Source organism: Rutidosis leptorrhynchoides, chromosome 1 (genome assembly GCF_046630445.1).
Source record: "Rutidosis leptorrhynchoides isolate AG116_Rl617_1_P2 chromosome 1, CSIRO_AGI_Rlap_v1, whole genome shotgun sequence".
Lineage (NCBI taxonomy): Eukaryota > Viridiplantae > Streptophyta > Magnoliopsida > Asterales > Asteraceae > Rutidosis > Rutidosis leptorrhynchoides.
In genome coordinates, this window is record NC_092333.1 from 34,184,157 (window position 1) to 34,198,522 (window position 14,366).

Genomic DNA, 14,366 nt, shown 5'->3' on the forward strand with positions numbered 1-14,366 from the left:
TTCCACGAAGCTGTCAGGAAACTCACATGAAGTTTCAAGGAATTGTTTTTAGCTTACTCCTTAAAGCATTCTATAAATAGACCCTCTTGTAACTCATTGTAAACACACCACAAATATTCAGTAAATACATTCTCTAGTTGGTCCGTGGACTAAAGCAATCACAACGATTGCATATAACCATGTTATCTCTTGTGTCGATTTACATTTCTTGCATTTATAATCTTTCGTTCATTAAGTGGGTTAGTAATCGTGTAGAATTACTATCGGTGAGTGATCTTGTTGAATCACTTGCGTTGTTTTGGGTCCTAATATCCTTACAACTGGTATCAGAGCTCAAGGTTTCGACTTTGGGTACGATGGCGGAAGACGGAAAGTTTAGAATTGACCGATTCGATGGGAGAGACTTTGGCTTTTGGAAGATGCAAATTGAAGATTACTTGTATCAAAAGAAGCTACATCAACCTCTGTTAGAGACCAAGCCCGAAAGCATGAGCGATGCCGATTGGACGCTTTTGGACCGTCAAGCTTTGGGTGCGATTCGTCTTTCACTTGCTAAGAACGTTGCATACAACGTTGTGAATGAGAAGACGACGTTTGCTTGCTTGAAAGCACTCTCTAACATGTATGAGAAACCTACCGCTTCTAATAAGGTATTTCTCATGCGTCAATTGTTCAATACAAAGATGAAGGAAGGTACGAGTGCAACGGATCATATCAATGAATTTAATAATATCGTTTCAAGGCTTGAATCGGTAGAAATTAAGTTTGATGATGAACTAAAAGCACTAATCTTGCTTTCATCATTACCGAAAAGTTGGTCGGGTACGGTTACTGCGGTTAGTAGCTCTACGGGAACTACTAAGCTAGCGTTTGAAGCAATAAGGGATTTGATTCTTGGTGAAGATACTCGTAGGAGAAACTCGGGGGAATCAACATCCGGTTCTTTGTTAAGTACCGACAACCGTGGTAGGAAATTTGATCGCGGTGAGAAGAAGGGTAGAAAGAAGTCTAAGAAGAGGTATCCATCGAAAGATAGAAGTGAAGCTGTTTGTTGGGGTTGCAATCAAAAAGGACACTTTCAAAGGAATTGTAAAAATGGTCCGGCGAAAGGTGTGAACTTGACTGAGGAAGAAAGTGATGATGCACTTTTATGTAGTGTTGAAAATTCTATGGAGTCTTGGATTTTGGATTCGGGAGCTTCGTTTCATGCTACTCATGTCAAAAGCATGATGAAGAATTTTCGTTCATATGAAGGCAAGGTGAGATTAGCGGACGACAAACAACTCAATATAGAGGGCATTGGAGATGTTGTATTGAAGACTACTCTTGGCTCTAATTGGACCTTGAAAAATGTAAGGTACATTCCTAAATTAAAAAGGAAACTTATTTCAGTTGGTCAATTAGACGATGAAGGTAACGCGGTTACTTTTGAAAACCGCCAATGGAAGGTGGTTAAGGGTAGTTGTGTCGTGGCTCGTGGACATAAAAGGGGAACTCTTTATATGGTTGAAGTGTTTGATGAAGACACGGTGGTTGCTACAGTTAATGTTGAGTCCGAATCAACTTTATGGCACCGAAGACTAGGGCATATGAGTGAGAAGGGTATGAAGATGCTTGTTTCGAGTGGGAGAATTCCGAATTTGAAAAAGGTAGAACTTGGGTTTTACGAACCATGTGTATATGGGAAGCAAAAGAAGGTGACTTTTGGGAAATCAGGGAACGCACCTAAGTTAGAGAAATTGGAGCTCGTTCATACGGATGTGTTTGGTCCAACCAATGTAGAATCACATGGAGGTTCTCGCTATTATGTCACCTTCATTGACGACTCCACTTGAAAGGTTTGGGTTTATTTTCTTAAAGCTAAATCCGATGTATTTAATACTTTTGTGAAGTGGAAAGCTATGGTAGAAAATGAGACTAATTTGAAAGTCAAGTGCTTGAAGTCAGATAATGGAGGGGAATATGGTAGTCTTGAGTTTAAAGACCATTGTGCAAAGCTCGGTATTAGAATGTTGAAAACATTACCTGAAACACCGCAACACAATGGGATCGCCGAACGTATGAATCGTATGTTAAATAAAATGGCTAAGAGTATGAGACTACATGCCGGTTTGCCTAAGATGTTTTGGGCAGATGCGGTTAATACGGCGGCTTATTTGATAAACAGGGGACCCTCAACACCGTTGGGTTTCTGAATTTCCGAGGAAGAATGGCAAAGTAAGAAGGTGAGTTATAATCACCTTAGGATCTTTGGGCGTAATGCTTATGTGAAGACCAAAGATGCGGATAGAGACAAGCTTGAAGCTAAGTCAAAGAAGTGTATTTTCGTAAGCTACGGGTCGTATGAAATGGGCTATCATTGTTGGGATAACGAGGCTAGAAAAGTAATTCGTTCTCGCGATGTTACTTTTGATGAAGATTCGGTCTATGGCAAACCGGAAACGGGGAGTCCTAAACCGGCTCATGTTACTTTTGACGATTTTTCTATTGATGATCTTACAGGTTCTAGTGGGAGTACGGGAAACAATGAATTACCAACAAACGGTGAGGCGTCAGAAAATGCTAATGATGGGGATGGTTCGGAAAGCGGTGATGATTCCCAACATAGTGCGAGTTCTAGTGATGAGGAGGACACAAATGAAACCGGTCCAACCATTTCGGTTGCTCCTACACTAAGATGCTCGAATAGAGTGCCCAAACCTAATCCTAGGTATTCTCCATCAGCAAACTACTTGCTCTATACTGAGAATAGTGAACCCGAAAGTTACTTTGAGGCAAGAAAGACAAAAGAATCCATACAATGGGAGCTTGCCATGAAAGAAGAGATGGGGTCACTTAAGAAGAATAAAACTTGGTCACTAGTGAAGTTACCTCATGATAAAAGGGCGTTGCAAAGTAAATGGGTGTATCGAATCAAGAATGAGTTGGATGGCAAGAAAAGGTACAAGGCTCGTTTGGTGGTTAAAGGCTTTCAACAAAAGAAAGGAGTTGACTACCAAGAGATATTTTCACCGGTGGTGAAGATGACTACTATTCATTTGGTACTTTCTATGGTTGCATCCGAGGACTTACATCTAGAGCAACTGTAGGAAAATCGTGTGTACTTTTAACAATTCAGATTAACGCAGCGGATAATTAAAATAATAACCTTTTATTATTTTATGAACAAAAATTACAAAATTAAATAATCACTTATTTAAAACATGCACACGATTAATTTATCCCATGGATCCAGTTACACCAATAATAATTGTCAAGAATATAAAAATTACAAGGTGGAGTTAACGGTATACCTTTCTTGAAGAAACTGATGAACGGAGAGAAACCTACGATCAAAGGGTATGACCTTCTCTTTGGATAGTCCACTACACTTTCAGACAACGCCAATGGATGCTAGTCCAAACCGAAGTAAATTATTCATATAATCAGATTATATTAATAATATAAATAATACTCCGTATGAAATTGAATCGTATTGCTTTCGTAAAATTGAAAAGGAACAGAAGCTTCCTTTTGTATGCCAACCAAAAGAACTTTTGTGATTTATGTTTTTCGTATATCTCTCCCAAGCAAAAGAATCATAGCCATATTTATATTAGATAAGGGATATTACAACCGAATGGGTCGGTTAAAAATAAAACGCGTATTTAATATTTTTTCCAATTAAAGCTCATAAAACAATATTTGTTGAAATCATTCCCTTTTATAATAAACTTGTCCATGAAGCAATTTCTTTGCCATATGAGTATACGGAGTATTAGCAAACAATCATTTAAATATTTAAATCATAATAATCAAATGATTTAATTAATATAGTAATTAATTAACTATTAATTAATTAATAAATTAATTGGTTTCTTTACTTAAGATATATATATATATATATACCTCATATATATATTTAAGTTGACATCTAGGTGTATATATGTGTGACCCCGAAGGCTCAAATGAATTTAGCCATATAGTTATATGTTGTACCTTGCGCATTAATCTTACAGACTCCCACTTGTGCATTGTACAACACCAAGTAACTATACAAACAATGGATACCGTCTAGCAACAGACCATTGTCCCTAAATTCACGTGAGGGTAGTTTCTCGAAACTGCTTATATAGTAAGTGTTAAATGTCATTCGTCCATTTGTTTCAGATACTTTAGTTAAACTTGAGTAATGGATCATTAGTCATTTTCAATTGTTTAACAATTTTATTTCCCGGTCTTTGAACTGAATTAGATCACCAAATTAATTAAGTATCATCTTAATTACATCTGGGTGTGGCCACACAAATATCTTATTCATTCATCGAGGATCTCAAAAGTATCTAACTCCAAACATTTTGAAGGAACAAATCCTATTTTGCATACACGGGTCTCTCACGAGCTTTACATTATATCCAATAATGACCTTTATTACAGCCTTATTCAGGACATCGTTTAACCATATTAAAGTACAATATTCCACACATCGAAACGGGCGTGCATCTCAAGTCTAAGGACATAAAGACATAATCACTAAAAGATTCACTACTGACAACGATCCATGTAATGATATCTCGGATGGGTCATTCCAATATTCATCATCAATGAATACATATGAATTTGGTCTCTACAAGTTAACTATTTATCATCAATAAATATAACCAAACATTCATATTAATCTTAATTCATGTTATTCCCATAACTTGACCGATTATGGAGATTTTGAATAATCAACAACTATTCATGGATTAAACATGTTAATATAGAACACGGTGATATAAATGAAAACGATCATACCAACTATATATCAATTCATTAAGATAAAACTGCTTAATGTTCCAAAATTATCCAAATACTAAATTACAAATTAAAAAGATCAGCAGCATAACGAAGTCCAATACTACTAGAATGATCATCATGCTTGTTATGTGTCATGGGCTTCGTGAATGGGTCAGCCACATTATCATCTGTATGAACATTAAGAATACTAATATCATTCCTCTCAACGACTTCTTGAATGTAGTCAAACTTTCGAAGAATGTGTCTGCTACCCTTACGTACACGTGATTCTTTCGCAAGTATAATAGCACTTGAATTATCACAGTACATTTCTATAGGGGTTTCAATGCTGGAAACTACTCCGAGTTCAGCAATAAACTTTCGAATCCAAACAGCTTCCTGTGCAGCTTCTGAGACAGCAATGTATTTTGCTTCCGTTGTAGACTGTGCAACTATGCTCTGCTTCAAGCTCTTCCAATCAACTGCCCCGCCATTCATGACAAAGACATATCCTGACTGGGATCGAGAATCATCTCGATCAGTTTGAAAACTAGCATCTGTATAGCATTTAATACTCAACTCCTCTTTCAAACCACCGTAAACCAAGAACATATCTTTAGTTCTCCGCAAATACTTAAGAATGTTCTTAACAGCCATCCAATGTTCTTCACCTGGATTCTGTTGATAGTGACTCGTCAAACTCAAAGCTAACGAGACATCAGGTCTAGTACATAACATGGCATACATGATGGATCCTATAGCCGAAGCATACGGGGTACCTTTCATTCGTCTTATCTCATCAGGTGTGACAGGACTTTGAGACTTGCTCAAGATTACACCCTTTTGCACGGGCAATGCTCCGTGCTTAGAGTTCTGCATGCTAAATCTACGCAAGATTTTATCAATGTATGTACTTTGACTCAAACCAATAAGCCTTTTGGATCTATTTCTATAGATCCCGATTCCAAGAATATATTTAGCTTTCCCAAGATCCTTCATGGAAAAACATTTACTAAGCCAAGACTTGACATCTTGCAAAGTTTGAATGTCATTTCCAATAAGTAGTATATCATCAACATACAAGATCAAGAAGACTACTTTACTCCCACTAGCTCTAATGTAAACACAGGGCTCATCTCTGTTTTGAGAAAAACCAAACTCTTTAATTTTCTCATCAAACTTGAGATTCCAGCTCCTGGATGCTTGCTTCAATATATAAATGGATTTTAAAAGCTTGCATACTTTATTAGGATGCTTAGGATTCACAAACCCTTCCGACTGAACCATATATACGTCCTCGCTTAGGTCGCCATTTAAGAAAGCGATTTTGACATCCATTTACCATATTTCATAATCATGAAAAGCAGCTATGGCAATAAGTATCCTAATTGATTTGATGCTCGCGACTGGTGAAAAAGTTTCCTCATAATCAATTCCTTGAGTTTGAGTATAACCTTTTGCCACCAATCGAGCCTTAAAAGTGTTTACATTACCGTCCATGTCAGCCTTCTTCTTGAAGACCCATTTACACCCCACTGTCTTGCAATTGGGTGGAAGATCAATCAAGTCCCATACTTGATTATCTTTCATGGACTGCATCTCTGCCTTCATAGCATCTTGCCATTTTTCAGATTCTGGATCTGATATGGCCTCACCATAGCTAGAGGGTTCATCATAATCCCCTATATGAGGTTCATCTAAATTAATCAGAAGATTTAGCCTCTCTGGTCGATGAGGAGTTCTACTAGATCTACGAATTACAGGTACAACACGTTCCGGCTCACCAACAGTGTGTTCAGCTTCAACGTGCGGTTGGCTAGTACCTTCAGAAGGTATGTTACTTTGTGATTCTTGAATTTCTTCAAGATCTACTTTACTCTCACTGACTTCTTGTAAGAGAAGATCTCTTTCAAAGAATTCAGCAAACCGAGCAGTAAACACTTTGTTTTCAGCTTGGTAGTAAAAGTAGTAACCCATTGTTTCCTTTGGGTATCCCACAAAGTGACATTTGATACCTCTGGGTTCTAACTTGTTTGAAGTGTCACGTTTCACAACCCCAGACTTTCAAATAAGACAACTTAGGACTCTTTCCATGCCATAACTCATATGGTGTCTTTTCTACCTTCTTGGTTGGAACCATATTGAGTATGCGTGCAGCAGACTCTAATGCATAACCCCAAAAAGACATTGGTAGAGTAGTTATACTCATTATAGATCAAACCATATCAAGTAAAGTTCGATTCCTCCGTTCAGACACACCATTGTGTTGTGGTGTGTAAGGTGGAGTGAACTGTGATACAATCCCACAATTCTTCAAGTGGTCCAAAAACTCTTGACTCATATATTCCCCTCCCCGATCAGAGCGAAGGGCTTTAATGGTCTTTCCAAGTTGATTTTCTACTTCATTTTGGAAGATTTTGAACGTTTCAAAAACTATAGATCAAACCATATCAAGTAAAGTTCGATTCCTCCGTTCAGACACACCATTGTGTTGTGGTGTGTAAGGTGGAGTGAACTGTGATACAATCCCATAATTCTTCAAGTGGTCCAAAAACTCTTGACTCATATATTCCCCTCCCCGATCAGAGCGAAGGGCTTTAATGGTCTTTCCAAGTTGATTTTCTACTTCATTTTGGAAGATTTTGAACGTTTCAAAAACTTCATGTTTATGTTTCAGCAAGTAAACATAACCATATCTACTATAATCATCAGTAAATGTAACGAAGTATGATTCACCATGTCTAAACATAGTTCTAAAAGGGCTACATACACCAGTATGTATTAGTCCTAAGAGATCTTCAGCTCTTTCACCTAAACCGGAGAAAGGAGCCTTTGTCATCTTTCCACATAAACATGACTTGCACACATCAAATGACTCAGAGCCAGTTGATTCCAAAAGCCCATCAGATTGGAGTTTTGAAATACGTTGTTTGTTTATATGACCAAGATGACAATGCCATAGATAGGTATTATTCAAGTCTTGCTTGATTCATTTAGCAGTACAGGTATATACAGAATTATTGTTTGAAATCACACCATGCATATCAATTTCAAAAATACCATCACGTGGATAAGCATTAAAATAAAAGATATTATCCTTAGAAACTGAAATACCAAAGTGCATAAATGTAAGTTCAAAACCAACATCTTTCAAAAGAGAAACTGAAACTACGTTGCTCGTAATACTAGGAGCATAATGACATTGTTCCAACAAAACAATAAGACCACTGGGTAGAGTAAGCTCATAAGTTCTAATAGCTTCAACAGCTGCTCGATCCCCATTGCCCACTCTTAAATCCAATGTGCCTTTCTTCAGTCTCTTACTTCTTCGCATTCCCTGCATATTGTTAAAGATGTGAGTACCACAACCAGTATCAAAAATCCAGGAATCACTATAAAAAGTATATAACTATATATGAAATATACCTGATTTGCTGGCTTCGCCAGCCTTGCCTTTTCTCAACTCAGATAGGTAGGAGGGACAATTCCTCCTCCAGTGGCCAACTTTTCCACAGTTGAAACATTCGGCGTCTTTCGCTGGGTTTTCTTTCTTGGGAGGTGGCGGAATCTTCTTCTTAGCAATTGACTTTCCTTTTCCTTTTTCCCAAGTTTTTGGCTTATTCTTTTTCACCTTACCATCCCTAATCATCAGGACACCCGGATTGGAAACCTTAGATGGAATATTCTGTTCAGCAGTTTTGAGCATCGAGTGCACCTCTGCCAGAGATTTCTCCCAGCCTTGCATATTGTAATTCATCACAAATTGGTGATACGATTTTGGTAGTGAAGCCAAAACCGTGTTCACGGCCAAGTTAGGCGGCAAGGTAGTTCCAAGTTTTTCCAATCGGTCAATGTAGCTTTTTATTTTCAAGACATGAGAGCTCACTGACTGACCCTCCTCCATTTTGCATGTTTGAAGAAGCTTATAAGTTTCATACAACTCTTGACTAGCTTGTTTCTGAAACATATTTTTCAGCTCAGTCATCATATCATATGCTGTACGATCTTCCATTTCCTTTTGGAGGTCAGAAGTCATACTAGCAAGCATGATTAAAGCTATCTTCTCTTGCTCATCAAACAACTTCTGATAAGCATTCTTTTGAGCAGCAGTAGCTGTCTCAGGAGGAGCTTCGGGTAAGGGTTCTTCAATTTTGTTCAACTTCCCTTCATATTTGAGAACGATTCTCAAGTTGCGGTGCCAGTCTAGGAAGTTTGAACCATTGAGTTTCTCCTTCTCCAACAAAGAACGGAGATTATTTTGGTTTACGTTTCGATTGTTTGACATCTACAAAAGAACAAGATTCAATTTAGTATTTTCGATATAAAACTTTAATAAATTAACTACCCAAGTTTTTATATATTTTAAAAACAATTAATTTACGAAAGCCTAAGATCCACATAGAGATTCCATAGCCACAACTGTTGATCAGCTAGCAGTTATGGAGTCTATTGGTAGGTAGCGGGTACCAATTGCATCACAATTACAACTCTTAGATATTTATGGGAACTAGAGATATGTGTAGTCCAACAAACCACTATTATCTACTAGCATGTTTGTCCCATCCTTGCCTCGAACTCAGGTCTCACCGTGAATACGATTAAGTCCTCCAATTTGGAAACAGTGGAAATTTAGCCTAGTCTCACTCGTAACTAAAAATCCACCTCGTGGCTATAATTTAATTAGGTCTCACCGTAATCAAAAAATAACGAGGAGTGTTTGCAAGCTCATTGGATGGCATGACTTAAATTTGACGGGTGTATTGAAAAAGTTTGTGTTAACGAATAATGCATGCACACAAGATTCGTTACACTAATTGTTAAAAATATTTTAACCAATTATATATGTCGATAGTGTTTGTGTGTCTAATTTGTTATTTTATCTAAAAAATTAACAAATACACAAGTGTGTATCGTTTTAAAACAATTTTAAAAGATGTCGATCATATATATTATTTGAGTTTCAAAAAACATTTAACTTTAAACTCGTTAGAGTTTAACATTTAAAATCATCAATTTTAATCTTTGAAACTCGTTACCGATTTTATTTGATGTTTTCATCAAAAACAATTTGCATATATTATAATCAGCAATTAAATATAAAATGCAATAAATAAAACACAACCATGCATCACACACATACATAGCCTAGCCTAAAATATCCTATGCTTGATCCCATGAGCTGTCATGGGATCAAGAGGTTAAACTAAGGACAAACCATAGCTCCCACTTAATTCAAGATCCAAGTGAAAACTTGCCGAACACCATCGTTGTTAACTTGACCTGTTCGCCATCTTCTAAGTCAAGCTCCAAGTTGCATCTTTATCTTCAATCTTCATCTTATTACATTTATTCAAAATTGAAAATACTACTAGTCTAGTACATTTACAAATTGAAATAAGCCTGAATACAATACTATAAAATTGAAAATAAACAAAATAAAACTTTGGCTTCTATGGCCTCCAATTAAATCAAAAATAACATGGCATAAAATTGCCATAACCAACAATCACAACAATCACACATTGGTCGGGGCATTAAGGGCTATGTATGCAATCACAATTTAATAACAACATTATTAAACCTATATATGGCTTGTCCATGGTTACAATGCATGTGTATAACCATGGAATAAAATAAATATTAAAAAACCAACAATTATCCAAGCCATAACTTTCTAAATTCAAAATTTAAATAGTGAATTTCTTCAGATCTTATTTGTGCGTCATGAGGTAATCAACAAAGTTGACTTTCAAAACCATAAGGGTTTTGACTTTTACCAATTCACCACAAAGCTAGATCTAAGAAAATCATGCGACAATTAAGACGGTGTAAAAGCGGCTCTTGATACCACTGTATGGAAAATCGTGTGTACTTTTAACAATTCAGATTAACGCAGCGGATAATTAAAATAATAATCTTTTATTATTTTATGAACAAAAATTACAAAATTAAATAATCACTTATTTAAAACATGCACACGATTAATTTATCCCATGGATCCAGTTACACCAATAATAATTGTCAAGAATATAAAAATTACAAAGTGGAGTTAACGGTATACCTTTCTTGAAGAAACTGATGAACGGAGAGAAACCTACGATCAAAGGGTATGACCGTCTCTTTGGATAGTCCACTACACTTTCAGACAACGCCAATGGATGCTAGTCCAAACCCAAGTAAATTATTAATATAATCAGATTATATTAATAATATAATTAATACTCCGTATGAAATTGAATCGTATTGCTTTCGTAAAATTGAAAAGGAACAGAAGCTTCTTTTTGTATGCCAACCAAAAGAACTTTTGTGATTTATGTTTTTCGTATATCTCTCCCAAGCAAAAGAATCATAGCCATATTTATATTAGATAAGGGATATTACAACCGAATGGGTCGGTTAAAAAGAAAACGCGTATTTAATATTTTTTCCAATTAAAGCTCATAAAACAATATTTGTTGAAATCATTCCCTTTTATAATAAACTTGTCCATGAAGCAATTTCTTTGCCATATGAGTATACGGAGTATTAGCAAACAATCATTTAAATATTTAAATCATAATAATCAAATGATTTAATTAATATAGTAATTAATTAACTATTAATTAATTAATAAATTAATTGGTTTCTTTACTTAAGATATATATATATATATATATATATATATATATATATATATATATATATATATATATATATATATATATATATATTTAAGTTGACGTCTAGGTGTATATATGTGTGACCCCGAAGGCTCAAATGAATTTAGCCATATAGTTATATGTTGTACCTTGCGCATTAATCTTACAGCAACTAGCTGTGAAGACCGGATTCTTACATGGTAACCTTGATGAAGAGATCTATATGAGGCAACCCGAGGGCTTTGAGGTAAAGGGTAAAGAGAAGTGGGTTTGTAAGCTAAAGAAAAGTTTGTATGGATTGAAGCAAGCACCTCGGCAATGGTACTTGAAGTTTGATGATTTTATGAAGAAGATTGGTTTCTTAAGATGTGAAGCGGATCACTGTTGCTACTTGAAGAAACTCAAGTCTTCTTATATAATCTTATTGTTGTATGTTGATGACATGTTACTTGCAGGTTCCAACATGTTCGAAATTAACAAGATGAAAGGATTACTTTCCCATGAGTTTGAGATGAAAGATCTTGGTGGTGCTAGGCAAATACTTGGCATGAGTATTGTGCGTGATCGTGTGAAGGGTACTCTATACTTGTCTCAATCCAAATATATTGAGAAAGTTGTAGAGAGGTTTAACATGGAAAATTAAAAGGCTCGTTCTATGCCTTTGGGTAGCACGATAAATCTATCGAAAAGTCAATCACCTAAAATGGAAGAAGTCAAAATGGAGATGGAAAAGGTTCCATATGCATCGGCTGTGGGTAGTGTTATGTATGCCATGGTTTGTACAAGACCCGATATTACTCACGCAGTGGGAGTTGTAAGTCGTTATATGTCTAATCCGGGGAAAGAGCATTGGGAAGCGGTTAAATGGTTACTTCGTTATTTGAAAGGTACTTCTAATATGGGATTGTGCTTCTCTAAAAGCAATGTCATACTTAGAGGTTATGCGGATGCTAATTTAGGTGGATGTGACGATTCGGGGAAAAGCACTACGGGTTATGTTTTCACAATAGGGAAGACGGCGGTTAGTTGGATGTCTCGACTACAAAAGAGTGTTGCTTTATCAACCACCGAAGCCGAATATATGGCTATTGCAGAAGCTTCTAAAGAGCTTGTTTGGTTGAAAAACTTCTTAGGTGAGTTGGGTAAAAGACAAGACTATTGCGTCTTGAATTGTGATAATCAAAGTGCGATTCATCTTGGGAAGAATCCGGTGTTTCATAGTCGTACGAAACACATCAATATAAGGTATCATTTTATTCGACAACATATAAATGATGGTACTTTATTATTGGAGAAAATCCTTGGTACGAAGAATCCTGTTGATATGTTTACTAAGGTTGTTACGACAGAGAAATTGAGGTTTTGCATTACCTCAATTGGTCTTCTAATGAATTGATGAGAGAAGACCCCAACTAGAGAATTAGAGAGTTAATGTTTCAATTCTAACAAGTAGTGTTGAAGACCTTGTATCGAAAGTCTGCTCATCCGAAGTATGTGTTGAGTGTGCGTGTCCCAAATGGAGTTTGGCGGTATAATGGTGGTTTAACGTTCTTGGTTAGATCGTTGATATTTTGGGTTGACGAAGGTTGGGTTTGTTCAAAGTCTCCAAGTGGGAGATTGTTGGAGATATGGAGAACTTTAAACAATTAGAGGGAAGATTCCAGGAAACTCACATGTAGCTTCCACGAAGTTGTGAGGAAATTCACATGTAGCTTCCACGAAGTTGTGAGGAAATTCACATGTAGCTTCCACGAAGCTGTCAGGAAACTCACATAAAGCTTCAAGGAATTGTTTTTAGCTTACTCCTTAAAGCATTCTATAAATAGACCCTCTTGTAACTCATTGTAAACACACCACAAATATTCAGTAAATACATTCTCTAGTTGGTCCGTGGACTAAAGCAATCACAACGATTGCATATAACCATGTTATCTCTTGTGTCGATTTACATTTCTTGCATTTATAATCTTTCGTTCATTAAGTGGGTTAGTAATCTTGTAGAATTACTATCGGTGAGTGATCTTGTTGAATCACTTGCGTTGTTTTGGGTCCTAATATCCTTACAATAACAACTCCAAAAGAGCTTAATTGCTTTCCATATGATTACATAAATAAAATAACTATAAACATACGGTGAACAAAACGAACCAGTAAAGAGGGTTAAATTTCGTGTATGAAGAGAAATTTTCGATGACGATCGGAGAGAAGCAATATAATTCTGAGATGTATATCCGAAAATTAAAATATTTTATGTCGATTCATCAGAGCGCAAACCCTAAATTTGAAAAGTGAAATTGAAGAGAGGAAAAGTAGAAGACTAATTTGTGTATGAAAGGGGGATAGAACGCCGCGTCTCAGGTATTTTTGGAATCTATTTATATAGTCATAAGCGATGGGTCAAAATCGAATTTCGTAATTAAAGTCGGTGAAAGTAAAAAATGGTTAATGTTTTAACATGAATTTAAATTATAACTTTATAGTTTTTGACCAAAATGAATAATTTTAGACAATTATATTAAAATTTATTTTTATATATATGCTTTTTCTCTATATTTATACATTTAAAATTTAATATTTAAATTATAAAATACAATTCGATTAATCCTCGAATTACCAATTAATCTTTCTAAAATATCGATCGATCAATCCACGAATATTGAATTTTGCACCCTTGCTTACTGGTCTAAATATTTGTAAACATGAATTTAATGATTGTGATTAAGGGGTATTATGTATAATAATTTATTAATCTAAGGGCTGTTAAGAATTTCTATAAAAATATATTGCTCTATAAACACTTTCTTTTAATAAATAAGGAGATAATGCTTTATAATTTACGTCACATTCATCAATCCATACATATGTAGTTCTTCAAAATTCTAATATTTTTGATGAACTTTTAACCTTTTATTAGATTGAATAAAAAAAATAATCAAAATTTAATGTTTAAGAGTCCAACGGTGATCCCCT